General features: G+C 46.3%; 1 pseudogene; it reads right to left on the minus strand.

The window, feature by feature from the left end:
- Positions 1–6,820: 6,820 nt before the first annotated feature.
- LOC124803686 lies at positions 6,821–6,938 on the minus strand (annotated as a pseudogene).
- Positions 6,939–7,605: the final 667 nt, after the last annotated feature.

The following is a 7,605-nucleotide window of genomic DNA, read 5'->3' on the forward strand; positions in this document are numbered from 1 at the left end:
GGAGAGGAGTTGTGTCCACTGTCAACTGCGGCAGCGGATAACCGCTACATTGTGTAACAGGCAAGAACGTGCCCATGTCAAATAACGGGAGCAGTTGGACCACGTTTAAGAGGACTGCAAGGCAAAGCAATCACACCCTCCAATATGGCGCGGCGACTGCGTGGGAGTGCTTTCTCTGCCTGACGACCAGTACGTTGTGTTCCGTTGACACCCGCACATCGGCGGGATCGTTTGCGATGGTAGCAGAAGCATAGGAACTGGACCAGGGAGGAATGGGGTCACGTGATCCTCTCGGTTGACGGCTTATTCATTCTTGAGTAATGATTCTGGACGTACCCTCATATGGTGAGTGGTGGGAACACCTAATGCACCGTGGGACGATATCGAACACTAACGCCTTGGTGGCCCATGTGTCAAGAGTGTGGAGGCATAGTGTTGCATACCTCTACTGTCTTCCAGACGTCAGAATAGATATACTCATCTGAATAGGTATACTCACCAGTAAATATTATTGTGACGCTGTACTCCTTATCGTTGACGCCATTTCACGGATCTAGCTTCATTTATATGGATAAAAATGCGCGACCATGTCGAACAGCGCAGTTGAAGGAGTTTTTGGAGCTAGAGGATATTGTGCGAATGGATCGGCCTGTGTGTTTCTCTGACTTAAAACCCATCCATCACGTGTGGCAAACGTGTTGCAGTACGTCCCCAGAGACCAACGCCCAACCAGCAGTTGTCAACACGCTGGTGGAGGAAAGGCACCTCACCAGGGAACGTCTTATCAACCTTCTGGCCACCATGCAACCTCGCTGACGAGCATGCATTGCCGTCCGTGGCGATCAGATGCTCCATTAAGAACCGTGTCCCACCTTTTGTAACGTCCGGGTGACCATCATAAATCGCGGTTACTTCAGTGTAATTTAGCGAAAGCAGACATGTGCCTGCGGGGGAGTAGCGAGGTTAGTTTGCAAACTCAAATCGTAGAAGCATGCTTTTCTATACTTTACATGTTTCGTTCGACCAACAGGGCATCTTCATAAATTACGGGGGTGAGATCCACTCATTACAATTATCGGACTATGTGCTTGCAACGAGTAGCTGTCGCCCACGTAATTTCTCAAGATCATCCCGCTGATCGAGTGAAGAACGTATAATAAAGAAAAAAGTACATTCCACCTGCGGGAGCTCTACAATTTTAATTCAGCGCAATTATTATCTCATTTCGTATTTCTTACCTTCTAAACCTTTAAGGAAAGGCAAACCTACGTTTCTAGCATTTGTAGACTTAGAGAAAGCTTTTGACAATGTTGACTGTAATACTCTCTTTCAAATTCTGAAGGTGGCAGGGGTAAAATACAGGGAGCGAAAGGCTATTTACAATTTGTACAGAAACCAGATGGCAGTTATAAGAGTCGAGGGGTATGAAAGGGAAGCAGTGGTTGGGAAGTGAGTGAGACAGGGTTGTAGCCTATCCCCGATGTTATTCAATCTGTATATTGAGCAGCAATAAAGGAAACAAAAGAAAAATTCGGAGTAGGAATTAACATGCGGTTCGCCGATGATATTGTAATTCTGTCAGAGACAGCAAAGGACTTCGAAGAGCAGCTGAACGTAATGGACAGTGTCGTGAAAGGAGGATATAATGTGAACATTAACAAAAGCAAGACGAAGATAATGGAATGTAGTCGAATTAAATCGGGTGATGCTGCGGGAATTAGATTAGGAAATGAGACACTTAAAGTAGTAAAAGAGTTTTGCTATTTGGGGAGCAAAATAACTGATGATGGTCGAAGTAGAGAGGATATAAAATGTAGACTGGCAATGGCAAGGAAAGCGTTTCTGAAGAAGAGAAATTTGTTAACATTGAGTATAGATTTAAGTGTCAGGAAGTCGTTTCTGAAAGTATTTGTATTGAGTGTGACCATGTATGGAAGTGAAACGTGGACGATAAATAGTTTAGACAAGAAGAGAATAGAAGCTTTCGAAATGTGGTGCTACAGAAGAATGCTGAAGATTAGATGGGTAGATCACATAACTAATGAGGAGGTATTGAATTGGAGAGAAGAGAAATTTGTGGCACAACTTGACTAGAAGAAAGAATCGGTTGGTAGGGCTTATTCTGAGTCATCAAGGGATCACTAATTTAGTATTGGAGGGCAGCGTGGAGGTTAAAAATCGTAGAGGAAGACCAAGAGATGAATACACTAAACAGGTCCAGAGGGATGTAGGTTGCAGTAGGTACTGGGAGATGAAGAAGCTTGCACAGGATAGAGTAGCATGGAAAGCTGCATCAAACTAGTCTCTGGACTGAAGACCACAACAACAACAACCTTTCAAACAACACTGCAGCAGCTTTTTCTAAACTGATCAGCGAGAATATTATGACCACCTACCTAATAGCCGGTGTGTCACCCTTTGGCACAGATAATAGCGGCGATGTGTTGTCATGGAAGCAATGAGCCCCTGTAGGTCGCTGGAGGAAGTTGGCACTACTTCTACACACACGTCATCTAACTCGCGTAAATTACGGGGAGAGGGCCGATGAGCTCTGACGCCTTGTTCAATCCTATGTCAGATGTGTTGCGACCGTGTTCAGATCTGGTGAGGAGGGGAGTCAGCACATCAATTGGAACTCGCCACTACGTTCCTCGAACCTTGTGAGATGGCGAAATACTTTACTGAAAAAATGCCAATGAAGTCGGGAAGCATGGTCGTCATGAAGGAGTATACGTGGTCTGCAACCAGTGTACGGTACCCCTTGGCCGTCATGACACCTTGCGCAAGCTCCACTGGACCCATGGATGTCCATGTGAATGTTCCCCAGAAGATAATGGAGTCGCCGACAGCTTGTTTCCGTCCCGCAGTACAGATGTCGAAAAGTCTCTGGAAGATGACGGATTCGCAAACCTTCTGTCGGCATGATGAGGAAGGATCGGGAGTCATCAGACCATAGAGCGCTCTGCTGTTGCGTCAACGTACAATGCCTATGGTCACGTGCCCAGTTCAGTGGTAGTTACCGATGTCGTGGTGTTAATATAGCATGGATCGTCGGCTGCGGAGGCACATCATTATTAGTGTTTGGTGCACCGTGTGTTCAGACTCACTTGTACTCTACCCAGCATGCAGCATTAAAGACTAAGGTCAGTTCTGCCACAGTTCGTCGCCTGTTCTGTGTTCCCATTCTGCCCAGCCTACGACGTCCGACATACGAAGGGCTTATTTCAGTAGTGGTACAAGTTCATTTTTGTTCATTCTGAGATAGAGTGTCCTAAAGTTAAAAGAGCGCTGAAAAATCTGCATTTGAGATTCCAGAAATATTCAAGTATATATACTATACAGGGTGGGTCATTGATCGTGACCGGGCCAAATATCTCACGAAATTAGGGTCAAATGAAAAAACTACAAAGTACGAAACCTGTCTAGCTTGAAGGGGGAAACCAGATGGCGCTATGGTTGGCCCGCTAGATGGCGCTGCCATAGGTCAAACGAATATCAACTGCGTTTCTTCTCTTTGTGGTAGATGGCGCTGTAATAGTCACAAACATATGGCTCACAATTTTAGACGAACAGTTGGTAACAGGTAGGTTTTTAAATTAAAATACAGAAGGTAGGTACGTTTGTACATTTTATTTCGTTTCTTCCAATGTGATACATGTACCTTTGTGAACTTATCATTTCTGAGAACGCATGCTGTTACAGCGTGATTACCTGTAAATACCGCATTAATGCAATAAATGCTCAAAACTATGTCTGCCAACCTCAATGCATTTGGCAATATGTGTGGCGACATTCCTCTCAATAGCGAGTAGTTCGCCTTCCGTAATGTTCGCACGTGCATTGACAATGCGCTGACGCATGTCAGGCGTTGTCGGTGGATCACGATAGCAAATATCCTTCAACTTTCCCCAAAGAAAGAAATCCGGGGACGTCAGATCCGGTGAACTTGCGGGCCATGGTATGATGCTTCGACGACCAATCCACCTGTCATGAAATATGCTATGCAGTACCGCTTCAACCGCACGCGAGCTATGTGCCGGACATCCATCATGTTGGAAGTACATCGCCCTTCTGTCATGCAGTGAAACATCTTGCACTAACATCGGTAGAACATTACGTAGGAAATCAGCATACATTGCACCATTTAGATTGCAATCGATAAAATCGGGACCTATTATCCTTCCTCCCATAATGCCGCACCATACATTAACCCGCCAAGGTCGCTGATGTTCCACTTATCGCAGCCATCGTGGATTTTCCGTTGCCCAATAGTGAATATTATGGCGCTTTCCGTTACCGCTGTTCGTGAATGACGCTTCGTCGCTAAATAGAAAGCGTGCAAAAAATCTGTCATCGTCCTTTAATTTCTATTGTGCCCGGTGGCAGTACTGTACGCGACGTTCAAAGTCGTCGCCATGCAGTTCCTGGTGCATAGAAATATGGTACGGGTGCAATCGATGTTGATGTAGCATTCTCAACACCGACGGTTTTGAGATTCCCGATTCTCGCGCAATTTGTCTGCTACTGATGTGCGGATTAGCCGCGACAGCAGCTAAAACACCTACTTGGGCATCATCATTTGTTGCAGGTCGTGGTTGACCTTTCACACGTGGCTGAACACTTCCTGTCTCCTTAAATAACGTAACTATCCGGCGAACGGTCCGGACACTTGGATGATGTCGTCCAGGATACCGAGCGGCATACATAGCACACGCCCGTTGGTCATTTTGTTCACAATAGCCATACATCAACACGATATCGACCTTTTTCGAAATTGGTAAACGGTCCATTTTAACACTGGTAATGTATCACGAAGCAAATACCGTCCGCACTGGCGGAATGTTACCTGATACCGAGTACTTATACGTTTGTGACTATTACAGCGCCGTCTATCACAAAGCGACAAAAGTGGTCCAACTAAAACATTCATATTTCTTTACCTACTACACGAATATGTAATAAAAATGGGGGTTCTTATTTTAAAAAAAAACCAGTTGATTTGACCTATTGCAGCGCCATCTAGCGGGCCAACCATAGCGCCATCTTGTTTCCCCCTTCAAGCTAGACGAGTTTCGTTCTTTGTAGTTTCTTCGTTTGATGCTTATTTCGTGAGATATTTGGTCCGGACTATCAATGGACCACCCTGTATATCTCAACTGCAGATTTTTCAGCGCTCTTTTAACTTGAGGACTCTGTATCTCAGAATGAACAAAAATGGACTTGTACCACTATTGAAATAAGCCCTTCATATGTAATGAGGGGTGGCCTTCCAACCCTATCACGACTGGTCGCGGAATCGCTCTGGTTTCGCCACGTGCTGAAGACGCCATAGCACAACCGAGTCGTGCATTTTCCGATCGCGCTGAACCTTCGTGCCATCACAATCTGCCCTTGGTCAAACTCAGATACATCCCCTTCCCCATTTTACACACAGAAAGCACGCTCACTGTTACGATATGCCTCATGCCTATGTCGTCAGTCATTCCTCGCAACGCGGAGCTGCTGTCGCCTGGACGGATTCATATCGATAGTCGGTGGTCATAATGTTCTGGCTGATCAGACTTTCATCGAATGTTGCTTGGTACTGAAATTATTCGAGTCCTTTCATCCTTAACTTTTACACACAAGTGCAAGGAGGAAAATAATAATACCGATGAAGTCTCGCAGTAACAGACTCACAGATTTTCGGGGCGTGTGATTGATTTTTCTGTCTTCTCGTAACTGATTTCAGAATAATTTCATTTAATACGCATGAAAGGAAGAAATAGAAATTAACCTACGACATTCTGTCGAGAAAAATGACGTTAGAGACGGGGCACAAGCTCGGTTTCTGGTAGACTGAGGACGGAAGTTGGTCGTGTCCTTTTCAAAGGATCAGCTGACTACTGACTTTATTGATTTCCGCAAGCCCCGCGGAGTGGCCGAGCTGTCTGAGGCGCCCTGTCACTGACTGCCCGGCTCCTCCCACCGGAGGTTCGAGTCCTCTCTCGGACATCGGTGTCTGTGTTGTTCTTAGCATAAGTTAGTTTAAGGTAGTTTAAGTAGTGTGTAAGTCTAGGGACCAATGACCTCAGTAGTTTGGTCTCTTAGGAATTCACACCCATTTGAACATTTTGACTTCTACAAACTTTATGACATTCCTGGTAGGCCGGCCGCTGGTGCCCGAGCGGTTCTAGGCGCTTCAGTCTGGAACCGCCCGACGGCTACGGTCCCAGGTTCGAATCCTGCCTCGGGCATGGATGTGTGTGATGTCCTTAGGTTAGTTAGGTTTAAGTAGTTCTAAGGTCTAGGGGACTGATGACCTGAGGTTCCATAGTGCTCAAAGCCATTTGTACCATTTTGAACATTCCTTGTAGAAAATGAGATTCTCTCAAAAAGCGTGTACAGAAGCAAGGAAACAACTACTGTGAGGCACTGGCTTATTTTCTTATTATTAGGAGTCACAATCGTGTAGAATTCTCTAAAGTGTACTGACGGAAAGAAATCACAACATCAAGGAGGAGTTAAGCGACGTAAACGAAAATTGGAAGGCATACTTCCATATGTGAAAGAAGATGTCTATTCAAATTCCGCGCCAGTTGTATAGGAGAGGCGCCACTATAAAGGTGCAAATAAAGGAGCACTCCGTCTTCAGGCCACAAGTGTCCCATCGGGACCATCCAACCGCCGTGTAATCCTCGCCTGAGGATGCGGATAGGAGGGGCGTGTGGTCAGCACACCGCTCTCCCGGTCGTTGTGATGGTTTTCTTTGACCGGAACGCTACCATTCGGTCGAGTAGCTCCTCAATTGGCATCAAGAGGCTGAGTGCACCCCGAGAAACGGCAACAGCCCATGGTGGCCAGGATGGTCAACCATCCAAGTGCCGGCCACGCCCGACAGTGCTTAACTTCAGTGATCTGACGGGAACAGGTGTATTCACTGCGGCAAGGCCGTTGCCAAGGTGCAAATAAGGTTTGCTTCAAATACGCGCTGTATCGGTCGTGAGCGTTAGTCATGCCTTGGCGATTTTTTCAGATTGGACCTACTGAGTTGATGTTAGCCACTAACGCCCTAAAGGCGACACTGAGTTTGAACGAGGTCGTGTAATGGGCTACGAAAAGCTGGATGTTCCTTGTACGAAAGACTTAGGAGAAATGTAGTCACTGTACATGATTGCTGGCGACGGCGATCATGAGAACGTACGGTCGAAAAAAGACCGGTTTCTGGACGGCCAAGTGGCATTACCGACAGGGAAGACCATGGTGTTCGGCGTACTGCTCAGGCACATCATGCTGCAACTGCAGCAGCATTCTGAGCAGCAGCTGGCATCACATTGATTCAACAAACTGTTACAAATCAGTTACTTTGAAGACCCTTCGAGCCAGACGCCGTTTTGCGTGCATTTCACTTATCCTGAACGACCGCCATTTCTGACTTCAGATGTGTCAAGCAAGAGCACGTTGGAGGGCAGGGCGGAGGTCTTTTGGGATTTCTGATGAAAGCTTGTTCTGCCTCGGTTCCAGTGATGGCGGTGTGTTGGTTAGAAGGAGGGCAGTTGAGTGTCTGCAACCAACGCATCTACGTGCGAGACACGCTGTACATACACCTAGAGCTATTGTCTGTGG

This window comes from Schistocerca piceifrons, chromosome 6 (genome assembly GCF_021461385.2).
Source record: "Schistocerca piceifrons isolate TAMUIC-IGC-003096 chromosome 6, iqSchPice1.1, whole genome shotgun sequence".
NCBI classification, from domain to species: Eukaryota; Metazoa; Arthropoda; class Insecta; order Orthoptera; family Acrididae; genus Schistocerca; species Schistocerca piceifrons.